General features: G+C 41.0%; 1 protein-coding gene and 1 long non-coding RNA gene across 2 annotated transcripts in view; one reads left to right on the forward strand and one right to left on the reverse strand.

The window, feature by feature from the left end:
- Positions 1 to 4917, reverse strand: part of Cdh17 (cadherin 17) — a 68687-nt gene extending 63770 nt beyond the window's left edge. The window contains exon 1 of the mRNA XM_063257563.1: positions 4734 to 4917. The gene's annotated coding sequence lies outside the window, so the exon portion shown is untranslated. The remainder of the gene's footprint in view (positions 1 to 4733) is intronic.
- Positions 2863 to 27606, forward strand: LOC134477918 (uncharacterized). Its single transcript, XR_010050228.1, has 4 exons — positions 2863 to 3233; positions 23711 to 23810; positions 25866 to 25930; positions 27509 to 27606. It is a non-coding gene; the product is annotated as an uncharacterized LOC134477918 (long non-coding RNA).

The following is a 27606-nucleotide window of genomic DNA, read 5'->3' on the forward strand; positions in this document are numbered from 1 at the left end:
CTAAAACTTAGAAAACAAAATAAATCAGAAGGTCCCAGTAAAAAACACTGAACCGTGTATAATGCTATTTCAAAATCCTAGCTGATAGCCACTTTGCACTCTTCCTAAAAGTACTCAACAAAGAACCTTGAAATTAGGAAAGATTTTTTTGTCCACTGTTTGCTCTGACAAGAGTGGACCCAATTAGTAGTAGTTTTGATGGTTTCTCCAAGCAACTGCCATCAGCCATGGCCCCATGACATGAGACTGATGGAGAACACATGAAGAGATTAGAGAGTAAGTATTCTCATCACCAGCTGCCCACTGAGCACATGATTGCTGGGCTTCTAACCTGGATTTCTGATGCAGGATAACATGGACTTCTACAAAAAAATTAGCCTCAGAATTCTGTATTTATCTGCCCATAAATATTCTTTAGCAAGGCCTATACTTGAGATTAATTTTTCACCAGCTCATGAGCTCTGTTTCTGAAGAATGTCTCAGGCAATAATGCAGGTGGCCTGATGCTGAACATACCAGGTAGATCTGGCAGACACGAACATTCACATCTTCCCCAGGCAATTTTTCTCAAAATCAGCTGAACTTTTCATTTGACCTTGGGTTATCTTTAAATTCTAGGGAATGATAATAATCTTGTTGGTTTCCCATCTCTGTGTCTGTACCAGCCAAGGCTTTCTTCACCTCACACACGCTGCATCTAACTTCCACCTCTGTTGGCTCACTGAAACCACATTCCCCAAGGTGACCCACCACCTTCTCATGATAACTAAAGGACACTTTCCAGTTGGCACCTTATCAGCCTTTCACGGCATTCAATGCCACCCACAGCTTGCCTTGAATCAGTCTTGACATCCTGGCTTCCTCACCATTATTGTGCCCTGGTTTTTCTTCTACCTCTCAAGCCAACCCCTTGCACACCTACACATGGGCTCTGTCATGGTTTGTGTCTAGATAGCCCCACAAAGCCTCATGCAGTCATGGGACTTTTTCAAAGATGACTGAATCTAAAGTGTACAGTGCTGAGATTGAATACTGAGATTAAAAGTGGGTGATTGTTGTATCACTCCCCTGATTAGATTGGCACCAGCCCGATCTTGGTAAATTGGATGCCACATAAGGAACAGAAAGAGGCTTGTCTCTCCCATTGCTTGTTTGCGCTTGCTGTCTTCTGCTGCAATGAGCTGTTTCTTCTCTGAGACGCCCCTCTGCTCACCACCCTGCCTTGGATCCAGCCAATTATGGACTGCAACCTCTATCCCCTGTAAGCTAAATAAACTTTTCTCCAGGCATTTTGTCTCAGCAACAAGAGAAAAGTAACTAAGACAGGCTCCATGGGTCCCCAAATGCCAGATTATGTTGTCACTCACACTGGGAGATGGCCTCCATCCACATGCCAGAGTCAAGTCTCTCTCCAGCCAGATCTCACCTCTGGTCAGGGCTCTAGTCTTCCATGTCCAACTACCTAGTGTGCAGATCTACCCAAATGTCTCATGTACTGTTCTAATTCCTCCAAAACATGCTTCTCTTGGGACACTACACCTTTATGCAAGCCCTGGAAGACTCACAGATTACCCAGACACTGTGCTGTAATTCATAAGTAGTCTTTCTCCTGAGTAAACAGAGGTAGACATGCATGCAGGTGCATGTGTTTTGTCACTCTTGCTTGGAAGTACTCTGTGACGCTCTCAGTAAATAATCATCTCCCTTCTCCATCTATGGATCTCTCACTAAAGCCACCAAAGCACTGAGTACCTCTGGAAATTTTGCCCTTAAGTCTTTTCAACAAATGGTAGGGTATATAGCCACAGGAATGAAATTGCATTTCTATCTCACAACTATTCAGAAAAATTAAACTGCATCAAAGATATGCATTATACAAGCATATGGCAAAGGAAAAATCTTTCTCATTTTGGACTTGGAAATGATTTGTGAGCCATAACACCAAAAATACAAACGATAAGAAAAAAAACAAGTAAGTTGGACTTCATTGAAATTAGGAACCCTTGTGCTTCAACAATGCTATGAACTGAGACAAGATTCAGTTAGAGACTCACTAGTGCTTATGAGACCAGGAGGAGGCAAAGAGGTCAGAAAAGTTTTAAACAAATACTACCGGCCAGACCTTGCCTGGTCAGAGATCCCTGAACTCAAACTTCCAAGGCTCTGCAGTACCTGAAGCAGCTGATGGAAAGAAATTCAGTGCTGGCAAAGGAAGCAGATCCACCTGGCCTGCCCGTCTCCTCATTGTCCATCTAAAGCACTTGCTGCCTGCCAGAAGTCACATTCAAGACAGACAACACCACAGAGTACCAAGTTATAACTTCTGGGCTGAGAAGCTGCCAGAAGAGGAAAAGGTGGTATTGTGGAGACGGAGGAAAAGGTGCAGCGTAACTCCATGAATATGCTGGAGAACAGAGCCAAAGACTCCAATCCAGAGACAGAGGACTGAAAAACCCGCAGGAGCTCAAGGGCCTGAGCCAGGGGCAGACGCAGCCAGACCCAAGGCAGCAGCCTGCGGATGAAGGAGACAAACAGGTGCAGGAGGAGAGAAGCAAAGGACAGCAGGCTTAGTGCAGATGCTGGAGACAAAGCTGGCTTATGGGTCCTGATTCACAGGATGCTGCCGCCCCCATGCTGCCCCAGCCAACCTCCTGCCCAAACCCTCTCCCATCTTAGCCAGTGTTGTGAAGGCCAAGAAGAGGTGAAGAGCTGGGGTCAGCACTTTAGCAGTAGGTGCCAGCTCTCAGGCCTGATTGTGGGAAAGCAGACAGACTTGTAAATACAGTTAGGGCCAGGTGGCACCTACCCCAGAGACCTCATAAAACAGGAAGGCAGCTAATTCTGCATTCCAAATACCTGGAGCTTCATTCTTGAGCCAGCTGGCCGTACATTCAGAGCATGAGAGCTGGCAGTGACAGGAACTGAGTCCCTGACTGAGCCCCTGTCCAGGCCTTTCCCTGGGTCCAGATCACAGTCGAGCTTCAGTCACATCCAAGACCAGAGGACCTAGCAGTCAGGGCAGGAAGCCCTGGCATAGGCCATAGCACCAGCATCCTCTGAGACCTGTGGGGCTGAGCGCTCGGCTCAGGGCTCAGCTTTCCTTCCAAGCTCCTACAGCACCTCCCAAGCTCCTACAACACCTCCAGAACCCCAGGTCTTCTTGCACTCATCTAGCACTATATTGAGAGCTGAGACACCCCTGGAGCACCCCTCAGCCGAGACATGAAGAATGTGTAAGAAAACTTTTTTCTTTTCTTTTTTTCTCTGTGCCGGTAGAGTTTCACTTTTTCAAATGCACATAGAAACATTTTGGGACGTGAAGATTATCTTTGCTCTAAGCACTATTCAGTATGACAAAAATGTTTGTAAGTGTTTAAATTAAAAATGTATTAAAGATACATTGCTATTAATCCCCCTCAGAATACTCCCACTGACTTGAAATACACTTATCCCATTACTGTTGGCAATGTAAAAGGCTTTTTACAATTTAAATATTCACCATATCTTCCAATAACCCCTTGTAAGATAAGGAGAAATCAATAGTATGTGTTCCTGCTAGTGTTTGAATCAGGCCGTTCAACCTAAATAAACCCTTTACTCCAAGCGGGGATTTCTTTCTCTGCGACTAAACCTCATAACTCAGAAGACAAGGAAGCCAGGCCTTTCTCCCTTGGGTCTTCCCACTAAGGATGTTAAGCCTGGTCCAAGGAACAATCCAGGAGAATTTCTGGAAAAACCATGTTATGTTAAACTGAAATTTTCCATTGCTATATGAGGAAACACAAACTGAAGTTTCACAAATTCAAGCCACTGAATCTCCTGCCAAAGAAGGTCTGAGTCGCAGCCCAACAAGCAGAGGACCTAAGAGGAAAGCCAGCTCGCAGATCCCTTTATAAAAGAGCCTGGGGAGGCCTAGTTACATTACTGGAGTCCCAGTTAGCCCCTTCTCCTGGCTTAAACCTGGTTACACTGACTGGCTTCTCAGTGAGGAAGGGCTCCAGGAGTCATTTTGTTTTGTTTTGTTTCCCAGATCTTCCCAATTCTGTTCATGTTATGAAAAACAAAGGAAATTTAATACAGCCAGGATTATATCCATCCAGATTTACAAAAGAGAGACAGCTGGGCCTTTTCTAAACTACCATGTTAAGAAAAAAAGAAAGAAACAAAGACCCATGGTAGTTAACAACACAAGACTTGGCTAAAAGTTAACCAAACTCCAGCACCTTTTCTAACACTTACAAGTTTCCTGAGTACAAATAACAAGCTTTTTAGGAGGCTGGGGATTTAGCTCAGCAGCATAAGCACCTGCCTTGCAAGCAGGCAGTTGTGAGTTTGATCCCTGGTACTGATAAAAACAAAATAGACCCAAAAAAAGAGGAAAAGAAACAAGTTTTTAGCCCAGGGGCTTTCATTTGGTTTTTGGAGACACTGTCTTTAACTTCCCCTTGGCTCCATTGTGAAGCCAAGGCGAGTACTGGTTTAAATGCTTACTCTGCGCTGAGCACTTTCATAATTGCTGCCTGTATTTTCTCATTCCATCTTCACAACACTGGAAGGTAGTTATTTTTATTGCTTTACAAATACATTAAGGAATAAGGAAAAAATAAATTCTCTAGGGTCTTAATCTAAGCCTGGCTAAAAACAAAATAGATAAAAATCCAAGCATTTAACTGCCACCCTCTGCAGACCCCAGTTGCAGATACTGAACTTGTTCCCAACAGTGCTCTACTTACCAGAGAGGAACAGTGACCTGGCAGCTGTGACCTACATCCACTAAGTAGATGGATGACCTACAGACTCACAGTCAAAGTAACAAGGTTTTCACCCCAGCAGCTTTCCACCAGCCACCCCTCCTCCGTGCTCCTTCCTGAGAGCTCCCTCCTTGGAAGCCAGTGGGGGCTCTGTCCGCACAGGAATCTGCTCAGGTGTCACTTCCTGAACTGATGACACCACCACCACGACCACCACCCCGCCCCGCAACCACCTTTTCGCACTGAGCTGGAATTCCTCGACCTCCTCTCCAGCTGATAGACCCTTACCTCTCTTCTCAACCACCCTCATCCAGGAGGAGAAAAGCATCACCTGACCCACATGTACCAGGTGCCTCTATTTTCAGCGGTCAGGAGGAAAGTCATCCTCTCCCACGGCTAAGGAAGCAGTGCATCTCACCACAGCCCAGTTCAGACACGCCAGGCCTCGCACACCAAGATTATTCAAAGTTCTACATAACCAGGAGCACCACAGCGTGAGCAGTAATTGAATTAGACCCCCTCAGTGGATTTCCAAGAATGTACCCTCCTTCAGTATTGAACCCCCTCTCCTGGGGGTTCAACACAGTCTCCTGTGTTATGACTGTGGCTCCCAATACAGCAATGTGACTTCATCGTGGAACTTACTGTTGTTCCAAAGGACCTTGGATATTTGCAGGTGAATTCTCCAGTATCTTTAGAATGTGAGGTCCCTTTCTTCTTTGGTCACAAGGCAAAGGAATGTAGGGAGAATGATGGGGGGCTCATGAGACTCAGTGTCCACAGTAGATTTCCCAAACCTGATGTGGGCTATGAGAACCTTTTCTTTCCCATCTTGATTTACACTTCTAATAATTTAGTCTTTAATTCTTTAAGGCATGTGTTTGAGACCACAGTTTCTGGAGACTGGCCAGTGGGGACCTGAACCCCAATCTCAGCACTACACTTTGACCTGTGTACTGATTACCAGCATGGATTTGGAAATCTTAGTCTAGCCTCCTCATATCACATCCCTTCCCCCAAGTTCATGGCTGCAATTGTCCAGTCCAAGGAAGGAAACTAAATGCAGAGATCTGTTAGAGAGCTCTGAACCCTGTTTGTCTCAAAATGGTACCAAGTTACTTAAATATATACTGAAAACAAGTCTTAACATTTCCCATAAATAACTTTTTGTTTTGTTTTGTTCTTTTCTGGTACTGGAGATTGAACCCAACTTTCTCTGAGCTACATCCCAGCCCTTATTTAAATTTTGGTACAAGGGCTTACTAAGTTGCCCAGAATAGGCTTGAATTTCCAATCCTCCTACCTCCTCGTCTTCCCAGAGCACTGGTATTACAGGCATGTACCACTGCATCCAGCTCATAAATTACTTTTCTGAGTCTTCCGCTGTATTTCTTCTGTCTTGAATATTTTCCCATTTGTTTCCCAACCACACTCAGACCAGAAACCCACAGCAATTAGCCTAAGCCACCAGGAAGCTAATTATCCCATCATGTGGTATTTTAAAAGCCACCTTTTGTATGTCTTCAGTTGCGCTGTCGTGACTATCTCAGTGTCCTAAATAGAATCAAAATGTTTACCTTGACTCTGGGGAAAAGCCCGAAGTCACGCGTTTCCATCCCCTGTGAATAAAGGTGATGAAGACAAAGACCACATTTACGCAAGCTTGACTTTCCATCGATGGCATTCCACAGCAGTGTTCACTGCATTTTTCATCTTACCTTGTAAAGACACTCAACAAACAGAACTTCCAAGCCTGCTTCAGAAAGCTGCAAGAATGATGGGACAAGTATGTTTTAAGAGAGATATTTTGAGGAGGAATGATGGCAATTTGTCTTTAATAAATTTCACAGTTCACCATATTTTTGATCATCACTTACAGATAAGCCTTGACCTGGCAGCTCCCACCCAGTTCTGGTCTAAAGTCTGACTGAATATGGCAAAATACCCATTCATTATACCATACACCTTTATAAATTTCAAGTAGATCAGATATTTAAATATTAAAAAAAGGAATCATCTAGAATAAAGCATAGATGAATTACTCTAAAACCAGGGAATTTTTTTGAAACTTCCCTCACATGTAGATGAGAAGCAGAAGTGACTATAAAAAGACAGACAATGATGTTAACACTTCTTTATCTGGCCAGGCATGGTGGCACATGCCTGTAGTGCCAGCATCAGGAGGCTGAGTCAAGTAGATTCCCATTAATCCAAAGCCAGGCTGGGCTACATACTGAGTTCAAGACCAATCTGAGCTATACAGTAAGACCCTGTCTCAAGGGGGGGAAAAAAGCATATATATATACACAAATTTTTAAAAATTCTTCGCATGACAATGAACACCAAAAAGCAAAAAAAATAAAATAAATAAATACAATTTTTAAAATGTGACATATAAAAGAGAAAGGGTTAATATATTTAACATAGAAGAGCTTCTGAAAGAATGTAAATAAAGGGTTGGGGATTTGGCTTAGTGGTAGAGTACCTTCCAGGATAAACAAGGCCCTGGGTTTCATCCTGAGCACCACAAAAATTTAACCTTAAAAATATAACTATAAAGACAAGCAATAAGAATAACAATTCATAGAAAAATGCAAATGCTTCTAATTTAAAAAATGTACCTCACTAAAATTAAAAAAGGTTTAAATTAAAAACAACAATTCTAGAGTTAGGAAGATGGCAACATAAAATTCATCAGCATGTTACAGCCTCTAGGACCAGGACTGTCAACACTTGGAAAACAATTGAGCAAAGAGAAATGGGAGAAAAGCTCCAGGAATTAAGAAAAAGCCAACAGGAAAACTAGAAATCACAGAGATGTTAGAATAACTAAAGGCAATGGAAGGGAAAGAAGACAGCAGCCTGGAATGCTAATCCAAGCTCCCCGTGAAGGGAGACCTGTCTCTACAAACATAGAGTAAGCACAGAGCAGGTCAGCAGTCCCAGAGAGGAAGAATGGCAGTGTTGGCCCCCAGAAAAGTCCACAGTTATTGTAAACAGCAAATATAGTGTGGGGTTTGACTCTGAAAGTGACCCTTGACACATGGCAGACTAAAGGTAGAGAAGAAATCCAGTGCCATGCCCACTATACTTGAGAATGATTAATCAGGAATCATTTTAGGAAGGAGTTAATTGTTTAAGACTGAACTACTCTGGGAATTAAAAGCCACAAAACAATCACACTTTAGGGTTTCCAGGGTCATCCTCCCACAGGAACTGGCTGGGAGATGACCACAAGCGACGGCTGCAGAGAGGGCACAGGCTAAACGTGGACCACTCTTGGAAGTTTGAGACTTCCAGACCCAGGCCAGGCCAGGAACACAGGAGGGTCCCATCCTCTGTGTTCAGGAGCCAAGTATGGTTTTTGGATGGAGCTAGGTGCAAGTGCTGGCAGAAGTACAGCAGAGCGCTTGATTCACCTACAACCTGCCCACAGCCGGTTTGCTTTCCCCACTTGGCAGCGTGATCAGGGACCTGCCTCAGTTTGGATCATTGCCATAGCCCACGGTATTCAGGCAGATCACCCTTGGTATTTGTGCAAATAAGAATTAGAATTAACAAGTGCATTAATTTAAAGAGTAACTTTCATAGACAAGTCAAGGTAACCATCACAACTGTGCAGAGAGGATCCAACATAAGCTAACTACCAGTATTTTAACAGGTTCTGACATTCTCACAACTTCCCCGTCTCCAACTACACTTCCCTCTCCCTAGGTCCCCTTCTCCACCTTCTTCCACAAATATTCACTCAAACACACTATAGTAGCCCTTTACTCCAGCTATAAAAAAACAATTCCAATGAGTCAGATCTCCTGTTTATTTTTTATATATTGATATTTATCCTCTCTCCTCTTTTTACTAACTCACTTCTTTTCCTCTTCTCTCTTTCTTACCCCGCCTTCATACCCCACTCCTCTTATTCGTAGAAATATAGTACAACTGTATAGGCATGAATAAAAGTATAAAATATGGGGGAAAAGTTTTAATGTACATGAGTTATGTATGGGCAGATCTGTTGACATTGTTATGACCAGCAGAGAGTCTCTCATTTGCAACAACATGATGAAGCCCATTCCTAGTAAACTGAGTAGGTTAAAGAGGTAGATACATACCAAAACAAAAATCAAAGCCAACATAACATCACTGGAAGGCAGACACTAACTAAAGAGATTTCTATACTAGGTAACAAAGTCTTTTCACTCTAAATGACACTACACCTTCAGCACACAAACAACAGAAGCACAAAAAAACAAGGCCATAAAATGTCTCCAAAACTCCTAACTTCCCCAGAGCTGGCACACAGGGCATCAGTAAGGAGGAAATCAAAAATAAATGGCTGAAGTACATGGTGCGACAAGATAAAGAACTCTTTTCACTACACAAAATGATCAGCAAGCTTAAAGAAGACATTAATATAAAACTAACTGAACTGAGCAAAACAGAATGAACAATTTAAAGAATTAGAGACCATGAAAATGTATCAAACAGAAAGCCAATAGATTTAAAACAAAAATCTATTGAAAGCATAGGCCCTGGAAGTGACTGATATAAAGAGTGAGTAACAAATCTAGAAAATAAGGATGATGCAGGGGATGGTATACTCAGAAGTGCCTTGAAACAACACAAGATCATGGAAAATGATCCCAATGGCTGCTAGATGACACAAAGACTAATCTAAGATGTAATGTTCAAGACCTAAAAGAACCAAGACTTGGTTCTTGCAACCAAGACTAACATACCCCGCAAAACTATTTTTCAAAAATGATGGAAAAATAGGATTTTTCCATGACAAAGAGAACCTTAAGAATGACCAGCATGCCAAAAAATTCTCAAGGACATTATAGATGGAGAAAGTAAACACTGTCCAAAAAATTCTGGTGGGATGAATATAGCAGAAAAGGTGAGCAGTTTTAGGTGGGGTTGGGGGAGAGCGGGGACAACAACAGGAAGGTAATGTAATGACAGGGATAAGTTAATACCTTTCAGTAATAACTCTGCATGTGCATGGTCTCAATTCTAAACCAACGGATACAGATTGACAGATTAGGAAAAAAACAGTGTTATACTGTATATGAGAAACATGTGTATTCCAAAAAATTGATAAACTATATATCAAAAGATGGATAACATCTTTCTGTGAAATGGGAGCCAAAAGCAAGCAGGCATAGCTTTCAGACAAAGTAAACTTCAAAGCAAAACTGATCAAAAGAGGCAAAGAAGGTTATGACATATTGATTAAGGTAACAATTCATCAGGAAGAGATTACAACTGTAAATGTGCCAGACTGCATACTGGCGATGTATATACACTGAATATTGGCATATGCAACTTCCAACAAACAAACACTACTAGACATAAAAGAACAGATAACACCTACACAGTTATAGTGAGAAACATCAATACTCCAATATCATAAATAGATAAATTCAACAAATAAATATCAGAGTTGACCAGACCTGAACAAATGGACTTAATAGCTACCAACATGTTCCACTCAGCAACAACAGAATACACATTTTTCTTGGCAGCACATGAAACTTTTTCCAAAATGGACCACATATTATCCCACAAAGCACACTTAAATAAGTACAAAAGAATTAAAATTATGCCACACATTATCAGATTATAATGCAATGAAACTAGAAGCCAATGACAAAAAAACCCATGAAGTTATGCAAACACATAGTGATTAAACAATATACTCCTGAATAATAAATGGATCATGGAAGAAATTATACAGTTCTTTTTAAACAATAATGCTCATATGACATGGCAGAACCTATGAAACATAATGAAAGTAGTCCTAAGAGAGAAGTTTATAGTTGTGAATAGCCACATTGTATAAACAGAGTGACTCAAGTAAATAAATAACCTGATGATGCACCTTAAATACTAGAAAACAAAAACAATGCAAATTCAAAGCTAGTGCAAGGAAACAAAGTATAGCAATCAGAGCAGAAATTAATGAAACACAAAGAAAGAATGAATGAGAGAACTGGTTCCTTGAGCAAATAAACAAATATTTAGCAAAACTTACCAAAAGAGGGAAGGAAAAGTCAATGCAAGTGGAAAAGTAAGAAGAAAATCACAGACAACGTCTCTGAAATCCAGAAGATTATTAGTAACCACTTTGAAAATCTGAAACTAATAAATCACAGAATCCACAAGAAACAGATTCCTAGTACACATAAATTAATAAAATTGGACCAAGAAGATTTTTTTAAAACTGTCTAATAACATGCAATAAAACTGAAGCAGAACAAAAACTACAAAGAAGGACCGAGAGCCTGATCAACTCACCACTGAGTTTTACAAGAACTTCATGGAAGATCGAACACCAATATTCCTCAGACTAATGAAAGTGAATGGGAAGGAGTACTGCCAGACTCGTTCCTGGAAGCTAGTATTATCTTGATTTCAAAACCAGAGAAAGACCTCGCCAGAAAAAAAGAGAACTACAGGCTAACCTCCTTAATGAACATAGATGCAAAACTCCCCAACATGATACTGGCCAGCAGAATGCAACAAGGTATTTAAAATATCATACATCATGACCCAATAGCTATCAATAAATAAAATACATCACACACACAAAAAAAGTAATAAGAACTAAGGAGTAATAAAACCCAAAATGTGTAGATTTTGTTGTAAAAAACAGAAGGAAAAAAGTGCTCTAAAGGATACAACAGCAAGTGTGTTTAGGGGTGTTAAATAGCTGACCATATTAATGTTTTTGGTTGGATCATTGAACACAACTGTTTGCAGTCTCACTGTTTGAATGTCCACTTTGTATGCTTTGATACTGTGACTTAAGCAACTATCTCTAAGATAATAATATGTTATCTATTAACTGGTGATTTCTTACCTTTTTTTTTTTTTTTATTTAAGAGGAAAAAGAGAAAAACACAAAACAAACCAAAGCGGCGTAAGGGTACACACAATACAGAACTACAAAAAAAAAACCAACATAACAGTAAGAAATCACCTGCTAGTAGATTACACACTATCATCTTGAAAATAGTTCCTCAAATCACAGTATCAAAGAACACAAGGTGGACATTCAAACAGGGAGACTGCAAACAGCTGTGTTCAATGATCCAAAAACATTGATATAGTCAGCTATTTTAACACCCCCAAACACACTTGCTGTTATACCCGTTAGAGCTCTTTTTCTTTTTTTTTTTTCCCCTCTCTTTTTTACAACAAAATTTACACATCTTGGATTTTATTACTCCTTAGTGCTTATTACTTTCTTTGGGGGGGGGGGAAGAATACAGTCAAATATGGCAAAACAAAGCTGTCAGTCAATAGCAAGGATAGACATAGCACATGGTGTAGAACAGAGTACAAGTTTATCAACAATGGTTATCAACGTTGTCCCTTGTTTCCTTAAAAAGAATTGTCTATCTTATTAGATATTATAAAGTTGGACAAAACAGTAAAGAACAAGACCAATAAAACTTAGGCATTGTAAACATTACAGGACTTCCAAAGAAGACAATAGTCAAACCAGAATGGGTATCTTAGTGAATCTTATTGTCTTCAAAGTAGTTGCCTATGTCTTCAAACTTGATACTATCATATAGAATGGAACAGAGTCTAATCAGTCAAAACAAGATCGTGGGAGTACTACAGGCCTTCAAAACAAGTTAATAGGAAATCAAAAAGAGTTACTATTTATATATCCTAATTTTTTGAATTTTTTCTTTAATTAAGACAAACATAAGAAATGACTAAATAATAATTTTTTTTAAAACAATAAGGGGAAGATTGAGATAAAACAGGACATAACAATATAACAATAGAGGTCACAGCATGACTGTTTCAACAACCTAGTACTTCACCACCTTATAACCTGACTTAATAGTAGTTACCATAATGTCTTTTTCCTTGAACTATTTGGATAAAACTTCATATACTCTAGCTTAAAATATTTCCATATCAAGAAGCCCAGAATAAAGCCTTTCTAATTAATGAGTGAAAACTTTATAAGGCTTCAAGGCCACCTAATGGGGAATCATGATTACCACATATTTTTATATATTTGAATCATTATTTACATTAGGGAAACTATTTGGTATTCACACATGCGAGATTGATTTATTTCACTTATGAGTATGGTCTCAAGCTGCGCCCATTTATTGATAAATATCTCAATGTGATCCTTCTTTATAGCTGAATAATACTCCATTGTATAGAAATACCACAACTTTTTTATCCATTCCTCAGTTGATGGACACTTGGGTTGTTTCCAAGATCTGGCGATTACAAATTGTGCTGCTATAAACATAGGTGCACATATATCACTGTGGTATGATGCTTTCAGTTCTTCTGGGAATATGCCTAGAAGTGGAATAGCTGGGATAAATGGGATTTCCAGTCCCAACTTTTTGAGAAATCTCCAGACAGATCTCCACAAAGGCTGTACCAGTCTACACTCCCACCAGCAGTGTAGGAGAGTTCCTTTTTCCCCACAGCCTCTCCAGCATTTGTTGTCGGTTTTCTTGATCCTGGCCATTCTTACAGGAGTGAGATGGTATCTCAGTGTGGTTTTAATTTGCATTTCTCTAATGACCAATGATGATGAGCATTTTTTCATGTATTTATTTGCTATTTGCATTTCTTCATCTGAGAATTGCGTATTCATCTCAGATGCCCATTTTTGGATTGGATCTTTGAATTTTGGAGGTCTGAGTTTCTTTAATTCTTTATATGTTTTAGACAAGAGGCCCTTGTCTGAGAGAGAGTTCACTAAAATCTTTTCCCAGTTTGTGGGTTTTCTTTTCACTATGCTGGAGATTTCTTTTGACATGCAGAAACTTTTTAATAAGAAGTGGTCCCAGTTATTGATTCTGGGAAGTATTTCCCGTGCGGTTTGAGTCCTGTTCATGAATTCTTTACCTACTCCTATGTCTCCAAGGTTTCTACCCAAGTAATAGCTGAAAATTTCCCAAGCATGAGATCAGAAACTGACATCAGGATCAGTGAAGCATATAGAACTCCAAATAGTCATAACCAAAATAAAACTACACCCAGACATATAATAATCACCATCCCAGAAATCCAACACAAGAATAGATTATTAAAAGCTGTCAGAGAGAAAAGACAGATCACTTATAAAGGAAAACATCTCTGCACAGCCAACGAAACAACCAACAGAGAGAAGAGACACCTATAGAAAAGAAAAACAAAATTCCAGCTACTCCTTGGACAAAAGACTAAAGTCTAGAATATATGAACAACTCAAAAAAATAAAACCCCCCCAAATTAAAAGACTCAATCAAAATATGAACTGAAATGGATGTTTCTCGAAGGTTCAAATGGCCAATGAATACATGAAAAAATGTTCAGTATTACTAGTCATTCAAGAAATACAAATTAAAGCAACATTGAGATTCTGTCTTACTCCAGCAAGAGTGGCTATCATTAAGAAATTTAAAAATAGCAAATGCTGATAAGGATGTGTGGAGAAGAATCCTTCTACATTATTGATGGGAATGTAATTTAGTACAATCATTATGGGAATGCTCAAACAATTAAAAATAGGAATTCCTTTTGGCCTGGCTATTCTCCTTTCTAGGCATCTTTAAAAACAAACAGTTAAAGACATTAAATTACAGTGATACACACATACCCATATTTATAGCACCACAACTCACAATCGCTAAGCTCTGGAAGCAGCCTATGTGCCCATCAAGAGGTGGATGTATAAAGAAAATGTGGTATTTATCTATAACAGAGCGCTACTCTGCCATAAAGAAGAATATATTTGAGACATTTGTAGGAAAGTGGATACATTTTGAGACCATAACGTTAAGTAAAAATACATCAGACACGTAAGTTTAAATATTTCATGCTTCTTCTTACATAAGAAACCCCAAGTACAAATGACTTAAAGACCAAAATAAAAGCTAGATAATATGAAACAGGGAGGTACACCTTTTGTAAATGGGAAAGGGACCCAGAGATGGAAGGAATGGGGAGCAAAGGGAGGGAGAAAGGAAGTAAAATCATTAGGATGTGTCAGGGGCACGCACCAGTGCCCCACACTGGGCATTTATATCCGGCAAATGTATACTAAGAAAAAAATTTTAATTATCTTTAACAATGTCTGCCTATCAGATTAACAAAAACTCAAACTACATGTCATGGCAGTGCATCTGTGGGGAAGAGTTCCTCTCATATGCTTTTTGCAGGAATGCATAATCATACAACTCCAAGGATGGGAATTTAACAATACTAACAAACTTATACACATGCCTTGTCTTTAAAATCTCACTTCTAGGAAAATATCCTAAGAGACACTGGGATAGTACCAAAGTCCATGTGCAGGGTTACTTGTCGCAGCACTAGTGTTATGGTTTAGATCTAAAATGTGCCTCCAAATGCTCCTGGGTTGGGGAGGTAACTGAACTGGGGGTAAGGGGGGTTGTGCTCATCAGCACCCAGCATTAAGGAGCACCCATAGCATTGACTATGCCCGTGGGCCTGGATGGAGTGAGACACGGGGACTTTGTCTGGAAAGCGTGTGTTCTTGTGCCTGGCTCCTCCCTTCTCTCTGCTTCCTAACAGCCCAGAAATAAGCAGCTCCTCTGCCAGGACCTTCTACCGTATCATTTCTGGAGGAGCCAGGTGACCATGGCCTGACAATGTGAGCCAAAATAATCTTCTCTTCCTTTCAACTGTGCTGGGTACTAGGTCTCCGCAATGGGAAAATGACTAAGGCAAGTAGTTCTTTCCAGAAAAACCTGGAAGCCACCAAAGTCTCCACCAATACAGTTCTGATTGAATAACAGGATATGTCCGCTTGGTGGACAGTTTGCAGCTTGGGGAGGGGGGGATAAGGAAACAACTCCACAGAAGAAAAAGTAATTTCAAACAATGAGCAAATTGTCAGAATATTCATTTCTTGAAAGAAAGCACACAAATGGTCAACATGTACGTGAACAAATGCTTGGCATGGCAAACCATCAGGGAACTGAAAATCGAAACCACAATCTAAGTGTTTCACCCTCAGTGAAATGTTTATAACCAAAAAGACAAAAAATAGCAAAGAGGAGCAAGGTTGCAGAAAAAGGGGCATTCTCACACACTGTTGGTAGGAATGTAAACTGAGGCAACCATTATTCACGTAGCTAGTGTGGAGAAGCCGCACAATGCAGTAATCCACAAGTCAGATGTGTCCAAAGGAAAAGAAATCGGTACAGGGAAAACATATCTGCCTCTCCTGTTGGAACGATCCCAGGTGTCCATGCATGGATAAATGGACACAGAAATGCAGCAGATGTGTACCACAAATGTCATCAGCCACAAAAGAATGGAATCCTGTCATTCGTGATGGTCAGGAGGGAGCTGGAGCACATCTTGCTAAGTGAAACAACCCAGACACAAGAAGGCAAATACTACATATTCCCACTCATACGTGGAAGCCAAAAGTACCCATCGTGCAGAAGTAGCCAGTCGATCTTACATAAGTTTCAGAGGCCAAAAAGGGATGGAGAAAAGGTGAGTTGAGCACAGTTGAATAGTCAGAGTAGCTTCTAACGTTCTATAGCATAGTAGGATGACTATGGTTGATAATATTTAATTGTAAATTTTAAATAGGTAGTAAGATTTCAGATGCTCCCAACACAAAGAAATAGTAAGTATTTAAAATGATGGTTGTCACCAGTTACCTTGACGCTGTTAAGTGAAAAAAAAACAGTATAAAAAGTGTACGAGCTGGGAGTGTTGCTCAGAGGTAGAGCGTGTGCTAAGACTGCACAAGGCCCTGGGTTCAACACCTCAGCCTAAAAAAACCCTCAAAAATATATTCAATGTGTTATAATTTGTCAGTACCTAAGAAAGAAGAGATACATGTATGTATATTATATATATATATAATACATAGCATATAACATATATGTGTGTATGTAAAAGAATGTACATTTACACACACATATTTGTATACATTTTCCTTTCCTTTCCTTTCTTTTTCTTTAGAAAGTAGAAGGTAAACCCTTTCCTTTGGTTACTGCAGACCTAGCAGGGATCAAGTGGAAAGAACAAAAGAGAAGCTGGAACTTCTCTGAATATAATTGATGGTATAGACTTGCCATTGAAACAAGGTAAATTATTTACATAATTATAAAACACATTAAAACAAAATGAAAAGAAAAAAATGCCTAAAAAATTAAAAATGAAATAAAGTTCACTGTGCACTGAATTGACAATAGTCACTGAAGAATTAATCTAAGTAATTTTAAAGTTACGTAACTATATCCCTGGTGAGATAGCTCCTAATGACAAATGATAACTTTTTTAAAATATTAAACTGTTTTTAGAAATCATACTGTTAGCAATAAAAACAAGATTATTCTGAAAGGCAATCTGTGTTCAAAGGCAAGTAAGTAATCATGTTAATATTATATAGAACCAAGAATTTAGGTAAAGGGAAACCATATACAAATATAAAAACAAAGAAATTAATGTAAAAGCCCTGCAACATTAAACTCAATTCAGAATATTAGTATGAACTCATACCTTATATTCTTTTATGTGCTGTTTGTAATTTGGTCATTGAAAAAAGGCTAGAAATAATAATCATTGCTTAAGTAATGGGAAGCCCTAAAACCAGCTTGTGAATTTTAAATAGCATCGAAATAAAGATGTTTTTAAAAAACTAGGCCTAATTGAAGAAATTGCTAAGTTTTTGTTCAGGGCACAAAATGTACAACATGTGCCAAGAGTATTTGTCACAGAGGGCAGCAAGGCAGTTACTGATAGATGGGGTGCATCTAGCATTTTGAAGCCAACAAGAAGAGACTCTCACTAACGAAAATTGGGAAAATTTGAGAATCAGTCAGAGTATTATTTCAGCAAATTGAAACACATCATATACATAAAAATTCGATGCGATTATAAATTATACATGATGACATATACGCATTAACCACCTTTGAAGGATGTCAGGGAACCAACTTTGTATTCCAAAAGCATACAAATGGGCCAAGAATCAAGGATTTCACTCATCCTTGCTGTATAACTTGTAATTTAAGGTAATCATAAAGTGTTGCTGTCACCATTGTGGTGGTGGTGGGGAGTGTTTGATTGTTCATTTGTGTTGGTACTGGAGATGGAATCCAGGTCTTTACACATTCATGGCAAGTGGCAAGGGCTCCACCACTAACCTACACCCCTAGCCCCCAAATAGTTTGTAAGGAAGAGTTTCTCTTTATGGAAGCCTTCCAACTAATAAACAAGGGAATCAAAGAGTTAGAATATTACCACTTTGTTACCATTTCTGAAATAATGGGTTATATTAGTCTGCTTCATGTGCTATAGCAAAATGCTTGAGGCCAGGTGCTTTATAAAGTAAGGAAGTCATGATTCTGGTGGCTGGGGAGTCCAAACAGCATGGCTCTAGTATCCTGGTAAGGGAACGCTAGCTGGATCACAACCTAGTGGAGAAATAGAAAGTGTTAGCCACATGTAGAAGAGGCTAAGCTCATGGAGTGGCCCACTCTTCCATGAGACAGAATCAATCCCTTGGTGACCATGACCCAGTCGTGTAACTGCCTTCCATTAGTCACCAGTGCTGTGGTTTCCACCTCCACACCACCACATGAAGACCAGACTCCCAACACAGGAATCCTCATGGAACAAACCACTTCTAAACCTTAGCAAGGATCAAAGCAAAGGTCAGTGCCAGCTATATCACTGTTGTACCCCCCCAAAAAAACAAGGCCCCATGATGAAAAACAGGGCAAGACGATGTCATTTTTAAAAGAAGTGCTTTTATTTTAGCTGGCCCAGCGACACAGTGCAGATGATATTTGCAAAGCTGTGCAACTGAGAATTTTGACTGATTTTTATAGTTCATTTATGATTAGCTCATTGATCATTAAGTACGTAGCAATGAGAAACAGAAACAAGGTGGGCCTTTGTTCCCCTTTGCTTGAGGTCAGAGGCATTTCACAGTGGGTGGTTAGCCAATTCATAGCCCTTGGTCTGCCAATTCCAGGAACATTTGACTCTCATAAAGGGAACAATGGTTGATAGAGCATCATTTGTCTCTTCCAAAGGGAACAAAGTTTGACACAGCAAACAAGTTACCAGGGTGGGGGGAAACGATACATACACAACAGCATGATGATGCGGTCAGTTAATCTATATGGTTGGTGCATGGTTACTAGGGTGACAAGCTCAGCCCAGAATGACAATACTGCTAATAACTATCCTTTTAACTATTTTTGCTAATAACTATCTTTTAATTAACTATTTTAGTTTTTCAGCATCTTAGTATTACAGTCACAAATACTCCTCAGGTCACTAGCTGTCCTGGAGACGGATGCAGGACCACTTAGGAACCATGGTTGTTTGTTTGTTTGTTTGTTTGTTTGTTTCACAGTACTGTGGACTGAACCCAGGGCCTCATGCATGCTAGGTAAGCGCTCTCTCACTGAACTATAATCCCAGCCCTTCTGGGCCATTCCAATTTTAGTATATATGCTGCCAAGTGAACACCCCAGCCCTTCTGGAGCCCACAATTTACAGAAAATGCTGGTTGGAAAAACAGGCTGTGGATATGACACCTCAGAGCCACAGTCAACAAAATGCAAAGTGAGAAACTATAGAACAAGTGATGCTGTATCTTCCACATATAAACTGAAAAAGCAAAAGGTGAGGAGGGAGAAACCTATGCATTAGAAGGAATTGAAGAAACATTTGGAGCCTGCTGGAAACCAATCTTCTTGTAACAAGGACTTTTTAAAAACCGTTCCCAGCACACTGGGAGGCTGAGGCAGGAGGATCACAGTTTGAGCACAGATCAGGCAATTTGGCAACTTGGAAACACTCTGTCAAAAATTTAAAAGGGCGGGACTTCCGGGAGAACATGGCGGACAGATAACAGCAACTACCGGAGGCTCTCTGAAAGACTCGGCTCAGAAGCCAGGAATGGTGCGGATTAAGGAGACATAAGCAGGTGGAGATATGCTCTGCTGACTCAGGAACGAACTGGGCTGAGAGAAACCAACTTGGAATGCAGTCCTGGTGCTAAAGCAGGAACAGAAAAGCCTCAGTGTGGAGGCTGGACCCTGCGCCATTGTAAGCCGTGATTTGGGTTTCCCGCCGCGTGGCGGCTGGCTGCCTCTACAGTTGCTCAGCAAGGAGAGAGACGCGCAGAAGCTCTGAGAACGGCAATCTGCGAACGGTAGGGAGGCGTGCACTGACTTGTGGCGAGGTGAGTGAGAGAAACTGACACTCTACCACAGTTTGACTCCAGCAGAGGACTTTCTGGGCCCAAGCAGTCCTGCGAGAGCAGGGCGCGCTGGCGACTCCAGCCACACATCCCCCTCTCGAGGGGGATTGGTGAAAAGTGCCTGGCCTGTGGGACACTGCCGGCGGACCTGGTAGACTGTCCCAACCCAGATCCCAGAGCCTGACGGTGGCCGGGAGGGGAGACGCGTAGGCTGCCTGGTCCGTAACTCCCTGGTGCGCAGCGGTGAGCGGGAACACCTAACTGGCGCAATTCGATCAGGCTGTGGCTGACTGGGAGAGAAGCTGGGCCTCTTATATAAGCTTGCATATATAAGGAACAGAGAAGAAGAGGCAGCATGGGAAGAGGCAGCAACAAGAAAGGCTCCTCGGCCCCCAATTCTGAGAAACAGGCAATAGCAGACACCGCACCAATACACATAAGGCACCATATAGAGAGCCTCATAGACCAATTCAGGAATGAAGTTATCAACGACCTGAAGCTAGAAGTATGCAGAATAGTTAGAGAAATGCTAAGTACCACCCAAGAAAAAACAGGTGGTGGAATGGAAGAACAGAAAAAAAGGGGAGAATTGTTTGATGGAGAAAACAGAGAAAGCATAGAATACGTGAAGCAGGTTCAAAGGGACTACCAAGATACTAAGAAGTCTATCGAAGACTGGCATAACAGCTTGAAAGAAACTATGGACAGACTATCTGAACTGGAGGGCAGACTTGTAATATGGGAGAATGAAATGAAAAACTTCTTAAAAATAACAAAGAAACAAACAGCAATAATACAAAGACAAGAAGATGATAAGAGGAGCCATAACTTAAGGATTAAGAACATAAAAGAAGAAATAGGGACACAAACAAGTGAACTACAAAAGCTACTCACAGAAATAATCCAGGAGAATTTTCCTAATTTAGCAAAAGGTAAAGATACTCAGATGTATGAGGCATACAGGACCCCAGCTACCTACAACCCAAACAGAGCAACACCCAGGCATATAATAATAAAAATTCCAGAAATTCAATACAAGAACAGAATATTAAAAGCTGTAAGAGACAAGAAACAGACCACTTACAAGGGAACACCCATCAGAATTACAGCAGATTTCTCTGCACAAACCATCAAATTACGAAGAGCATGGGGGGAAATAATTCAAGCTTTGAAAGATAATAATCTCCAGCCAAGATTGAGATATCCTGCACAACTGTCCCTGGAAATTGATGGAAAAACAAGGTGCTTCCAGGATAAAGAGGAACTGGGGGAATTTGCAACCACCAATTCAACTCTACAGAGAGTATTGCAGGATATTCTAAAAAAAGAAAAATACAAAGAATCCAGAAATAATGGCAGAGAGGCCACAACGAATGGAGCAGAGAACAAAATGAAGAAGACAAACTGACAGCTACTGACAGAAAAAGAGCTCAACAGAAATGAGGCAGAGAAGATTGGATGATAGGAACAGCTACTTTGGAGAAAATGACATCTTAATAGGTAATACTGATTTAGTATCATCTTGTTTTGAAGTCTCATCTAGCTTTTGTCCTTCTGTCTCCAATGGTCTAAATAGGCTGTATTTTATTGGATTTTATTATGTACGATAGTAAAAGCAAAAACCTTTTAAAGACAAGGAGATTATACAGAAACCATTGTTCATTTTCTGTTAGTCAATTCTAAATACTCTGTAATGCTGTCATTCTCTTGAATGGTTTTACATTGTTTTGATATGCTTAATGCTACAGTGTATGAAGTTGTACTCAAGGATTTCAAAGAAAGAAACAATATGGTAACTACTTTTAGGTTAGGATTATCTGGTGGTGAAACACTATTCTGCTTAAATGGTTATGTTTTGATCTGCGCTGTTTCGTTGTTATGCCCTCTTTTATCTCAATCTCCACTCCATTATTTACTTTTTTATCTTTATCCTTTTAATTAAAGGAAAAAAATAGCAGGATAAATTATAGTAACCCACTTTGACTTTTCATTACCTTGATTTAAAGCCCTGTATTACTCTCACCATCTGGTTTTTAACTGATGTTCCCCTATTCTGTTTTGCTGGATAGTATCAGGTTCGAAAGTTTAGGCATCAGCTGTGAAGATAATGAGATTCATTATAACGCCCATTCTTGTTGACTTTTATCTACTTTTGAAGACCTACAATGTCTCCAATGCTTTGGTTTTGTCGGTTTTATTCTTTATTGTTTTGTTCAATCGTATTATAACTAGTGATATAGGCAATTCTATTAGAGATAGCGGGAGGCATTATTGTAACCATTATTGATCACCTTGTATTATGTTTTTACATTATCTATTATGTCCACCCTTTTGACTTGACCGATTCTGTTCTGTTATGTCACATTTGGTTTCACTCTCTTCCAAAAAAGTAATAAGAACCGTGGGAGCAATGAAACCCAAAATGTGTAATAGTCATGGTACAAAAGAGAGGAAAAGAAAGTGCTCCAAACTATATAACTGCATGTATATTTAAGTGTATAAGATAGAAAATGATATCACAGAGTTTTATTGGATCAATGAACAGAACTGTTTGCAGTATCATTGATGGAATGTCCACTTTACAAGCTTTAATTTTGTGACTTGAACAATTATTTCTAAGATGACAATATGTAATCCATTAACTAGTGATTTCCTACTGTTCATTTTTTTTCTGTAAATCTGTATAACTTGTACCCTTTCCCTGCTTTTTTTTTCTTTTCTCCTTAAATAAAATTAAAAAAAAAAAATTAAAAAGGGCTAAAAATGTACCTTAGTACAAAGGCCCTGGATTCAACTCCCAGGATCAAAAAAAGAAGGAGGAAGAGGAGGAGAAGAAGAAAAATACAAAGAATGAAAGGAGGAAGGGAGGGAAGGAGGATAAAAATGATTATCACAAAGGAAAACTGGATACTGACCACTTTTAATGTGTGATACTGGCTACAAGATTTCAGTTTGCAAAGAATCCACATGGGGTGGAGGGTGGAGGCTGCCAGGGTGGCAGATACAAGAAGAGTGTGCACAAACTGCCTGTGCCCAGCTCCAGGGGATGGCATGGGGGCCTCTCATTAGAGTTCTCTTTGCCTTATGTTTTTTAAATTGTCCATTAAGAATATATTAAAATGAGAAAATTCAAGTCACACACACACCCTGACTTCCCCTACTTTCTTAAGTGTGCCCAGGTTCATAATGGGTGAGTGGCGATTTTTTCTAACCAAGACACTTACTCCTAGAGTACTGGACACATTCGAGCTGGACCCTGCCCCGAGGAGAGACTGTGTGGCCACAGTGCCACGTGCTGAATCTTCGTATTCATACTTGGGATCTGACCTTACAGAAAAGTTGAATGTGGACTCCTGAGCTAGAGGGTAGATTTGGAGGTCAAAGGGCCAAAATACTTTTATTGAAATGAGGGAACCGCTCTGCACTATCAGCATCGAATAGTGTGACCCGGTCACCTGGAATGGATCCTGCCCTGGAAGGTGCAGTGGGGTGAGGAGAGGACGCATGAGGCAGGAGGACAAGGTGGACTGTCCCCTTGGGACTGAGCCCCAGGAATGGCAGATGTCAGTAGCTTTTCTCAACACAATGTGAGGTTATAGAGTTTTTGAAAAGCTCCAGGGGTCAGGGGAATCTGAGCGATTTCTAGCTACCATTTGTGAATGATCATCCCAGGCCATATCCTAGCATTTTATAATAATTACCTCTTTGACTCTTACAGCCCCGCTTCCCCCAGGACAAGGGTAACTGTGCTGCAATGAGATAAGAAGGAGGTTCAGAGAAGTCACACAACTTGCAACTTGCTTGGGGTCACACAGCTGGTAAGTGACCTTGCTCTTCCTCTAACCCAGGGCAGTCAGGTGAAAACCTTTCTCTACTGTCTGGGTTTAGGGAGCCTCGGGGTAGCACCCTAGGACATGACTGGCTGGTATCGCTAAGGCAGCCATGCATAGCTTTCCTGGTAAAATTAATCCTGGCAACTAAGACGCCAGCACCACTGGGAAGGCCCTTGAGTTCACAAGACAGCTGCAACCTCGCCATTTGCCTGACAGCAAATCTAGATGGGCGTGCAGAGCCCCCGGCAGGCCCTGCCAGGGAACAAAAAGAGGTAGTATATTTCCCAGCTCTGTTTCCCCATCACCTTCTATCACTTTTAAATAGATTGCGAGTGATATTTTAGACAAATGCATTCTGTTGTCCCTTGTAGCAGGTAATGCAATAAAAGCTAATTTATTTAGCACCCTATTGATTAGAAAGCAGTGATACCATCCAATAAGAATTGATAACCACAAACATGATCCCAAGACGGCCAGATATTCTAAAGAAGTTTATGAGTGACTCATCATCCAGATGCAATTATATCCCAGAGAGGCAGAGTGTTAAATGTATCTTATTAAATTAAATTTATCTGACAACTGCTCAGCCACACATGGTTATTTGAGAATCATAAAGCCAGTGTACTTGATCATCCCATGTCACATCTCTGGAGCACACTGGCCTTTCTGCCACCGGATGAGGATAAATATGAACCCCTGTGTCCTTCCTGTTTACCCCATCACTCAAAGATAGTGGAGATGAAAATTTAAAAACAGATAGTGGAGAGATTAGACTTAGAAATGGACCGGAAAGAATGTGCTAGAAAATGACCCCAAAACAGCCCTTTCTTTCATAATTCCAAGTTGCTGACAGGGAAAGTTAGCACTACAGCTGGGGCACCTGGGGTTTCCTGTCCCATTTAAGTTATGCCTAAGAAATAGTGTGTCTAATGCACCTGTTTACATCCGATAACCAGCGAGGGCTTCTAAGTGGCAGCTACTGTGACTATGATCATATGTACTATGTTATTATAAAGCTAGGCTGATAGAAATTGGCTTGTGATTATTTTGTCTTCAAAAGAGGAGAGCGTATGTCTTTAGGTTTCATCTGAGTTAAGATCCACTTAAATGCAGGAAAATCTAATGATCACCATACTATCCCCCATTTTCTGCTTCCCATTTGTCACAGTGAAGCAAATAGATGAAAAGCAGGCCTGAAACAAACAAAAATGGCTATTTTTGGAAAGCTGGGAGCCCAGCTGTCCTGTGAGACCCCTCAGGCTAGAGAAGGTCTCAGAGGACCCCGCCTCTCCTGAGGGCTCCACACCTCTGGATGAGTCAGCGCTCTCCAGGGAAGTAGAACCAATCAGGTGTGAGCTCTGCAGAAAAAGGTTTATTTTTCGAGAGGGGCTCATGTGATAATGGAAGCTGGCAAATCCAAAATCTGCAGGTTGGGCAGGCAGGCTGGAGCCCCAGGAGCTGAGGTCACGGTCGACTCCTGCTCAGGGAGGGCACCCTTGTGCGGCATAGGTTGGATGAAGCTCCCACATGCTGAGAGGACAATTTGCTCCACCACTGACTTCAGTGTTAATCACCTCACCCAGAAACATCTTCACAGAAATATCCTGAGTAGCGTTTGACGGTCTCTCGGGACAGCACGGTCCAACCAGGAGACACATGAAATGAACATCGCCATCTCTGTTTCTCACTCACAGGAGTGAGGTTCGTGACAGCAAGGAAGGAGGCACCCAGGTGTCAGTGACAAGCACACAGGCTATGGGGACCCTGCACAGATGCCACCTGCTTGAGGAGAGCAGCCCTGGGTGGCAGTTCCAGGGAAGAATCTTAACTCTTCATTAATGAGAAAAGCCACCCACTGATTCTGAAAATGGACCTCATGTATAGAAGACACCCTTTTTAAACCCTCCAAAGTAAATGTTGCCATCCCTCCATCTCACAGATGAAGAAACTGCATTTGGCTAAGTGGCTTGCCTCACATCCATCAGCTAATGGGTGGAAGAACACAGGTCCTCGAATAACGCCTGTGATTTCTCTTCACAGTCTCCAGGAGGAAGAGAAACAAGAAGGTTGGAAGATGTCTGTGTTTGGAGCAGCCTGTGATGATGGTAAAGTGTAGCATTTTTGGTTTTCCATTGGGTGGGGAAACGGGGCAAGTAGCACTCTGACAGGTGTATGCCTAGGCTGGTGGCCTGCAAACCAGAACTGTCCTTTAAAGAGTCTTGGGATGCCTTGGGTAGCAAGACATGGATGCCCACACACCCAACCCACCACTCTCCTGGTAGTTGTCATCTACTGGAGACTGTTACTGAGGCACTGGACAGGCCCCCAAGGGCAATTTGAGCTCTGCTGGCCCCTAACTTACGCTAACGTTTGCTTGTAGTCTATGGCAGAGGTTTTCCAAAGAGCTGACGAGGTGCAGGCAGCCAAGGGCTAAGCTACCTGTTGATCTCCCACTTATCCCTAGGGACAAGGTGACCCACTCCAGGGTCCCCTTGGAGACCATGTCCTTGGCTCTTGCTCAGAGCTGCCCTTGCCTGTGTCTGTGTATTCAGAGGACAAGAAGAAAACAGGAGAGGTGACTGTTGTAGAAGCAATGTGCTGTTTGCTTTTAAAGTTTGTCCTGGAATTTGGGCTCGGAAAGAGGCCTACTTCCTGTGTTGACCCTGTGTGTCACCTCCACACCCCACCCACCATCTCATACAGCAAAAGGGAAAGAGAATCTTCTTCCTCCCTAGTTTTCAATCTGACCTTCGGAAAACCAGGGACCCAGGCATGGAAGAGAGCCTGATGTGATTGTAAATCAGCTGCCAGTCCATGGTGCGTGACTCAGTGGGACCCAGGGTCCAGCTGGGCCTCTCTTGGCACCTTCCGGTGAGAGTGACCCAAGAGGGCCTGGCCTTCCTCCCCAGTGCCTCCTGCTGAGAACCACTGGCCAAGGTACATTTACCAAAGCTCTGAAAATCATGGCCAAGTCGAGAAACAATGCCAGATCAGTCTATGTGAAGCCAGCCATGTGCAAGGATTAGGTTATAATCACACTTTGATACTAAGAAAATAACAAAAAACCAGGAAAATAATTGCTTTAATCCCAAAACCATATTACTACCAATAAGGCAATAGCTTTGAAAGGATTCATGTAAAGAGAAGGGCCCACCAGGAAAAGGATAGTAACACATAAACTCATTCAGACCTAAAAACAACCCTCTGAGGTACATCGGCTCCTCCTCACTATCTTCCAGATAAGGAATCTCAGGGTCAGGGAGCTTATGTAAACTTGTACAGAGTAACTCAGCTAGCAAACTGGTACCACCAGGCAGTCTAAACCCTAAGTCTCCTAAAAGCATAATCACTGTATTGCTTTGCAGTCCAGTTACAAAATCATCCATGCGTGGGAGGCACTCTTGGGCCCATTAAGATTTATTTCCCCATCTTATTTTGCAGAACAATATCACACATATTGTTTTATAATTGTTACCATAATAAAATTATATGTTTTCTTAATGTTTTATTATTTTTCCACCAAATAAGATTTTTATCCCTGACTTTTCATCATAACTTACACAATTATATGACTTTTACTAGATTAGCTGATTTTAACCCAGGGAGTTTATTTGAAATATGAGATCACACTACTAGATACTGAAGCCCAAATCCACTCCCCTATATTATGTTCCTTCTTTTAGGTCACAGTAACTTTTAACTTCTTTGATGAATGCTTTCATCTCCTCGGAAATTAAAATTGTAAATCAGGTACTCATGAACAAGATGAGGAGAAACTGAG

Source organism: Cavia porcellus, unplaced genomic scaffold, assembly GCF_034190915.1.
Source record: "Cavia porcellus strain 051 isolate PalLab524CR breed Dunkin Hartley unplaced genomic scaffold, mCavPor4.1 scaffold_10, whole genome shotgun sequence".
NCBI lineage: Eukaryota > Metazoa > Chordata > Mammalia > Rodentia > Caviidae > Cavia > Cavia porcellus.